This window comes from Penaeus monodon, chromosome 20 (genome assembly GCF_015228065.2).
Source record: "Penaeus monodon isolate SGIC_2016 chromosome 20, NSTDA_Pmon_1, whole genome shotgun sequence".
Taxonomy (NCBI): Eukaryota; Metazoa; Arthropoda; class Malacostraca; order Decapoda; family Penaeidae; genus Penaeus; species Penaeus monodon.
In genome coordinates, this window is record NC_051405.1 from 22,322,645 (window position 1) to 22,322,955 (window position 311).

The following is a 311-nucleotide window of genomic DNA, read 5'->3' on the forward strand; positions in this document are numbered from 1 at the left end:
GAGGACATATCAGAGAACAAATGCGCCCTTAGGGCAAGAAGGGCGGGCGCCTCCCCCGCTGTCCCAAAGTACTGAGCTTGGTGCCCCCCCCCCCCTCCCCTGCCATCTGGAGTGCCCGCATTAGCATATGGGGGAAGCGGCATTCTTGGCATCGCTGTACAGATGACCCTCCAGGGGATATGTGTTCCTTTAATCAGTTCATTGCCATAACACGCCAGGCATTTCAAGGTCGAAATCAAGGTCGGAGGAGGAACGCGGAGCCAAAGGAAATTGTTTGGAAAAGGGAGGAAAAAGTGGCTTAGCAGTTCGTG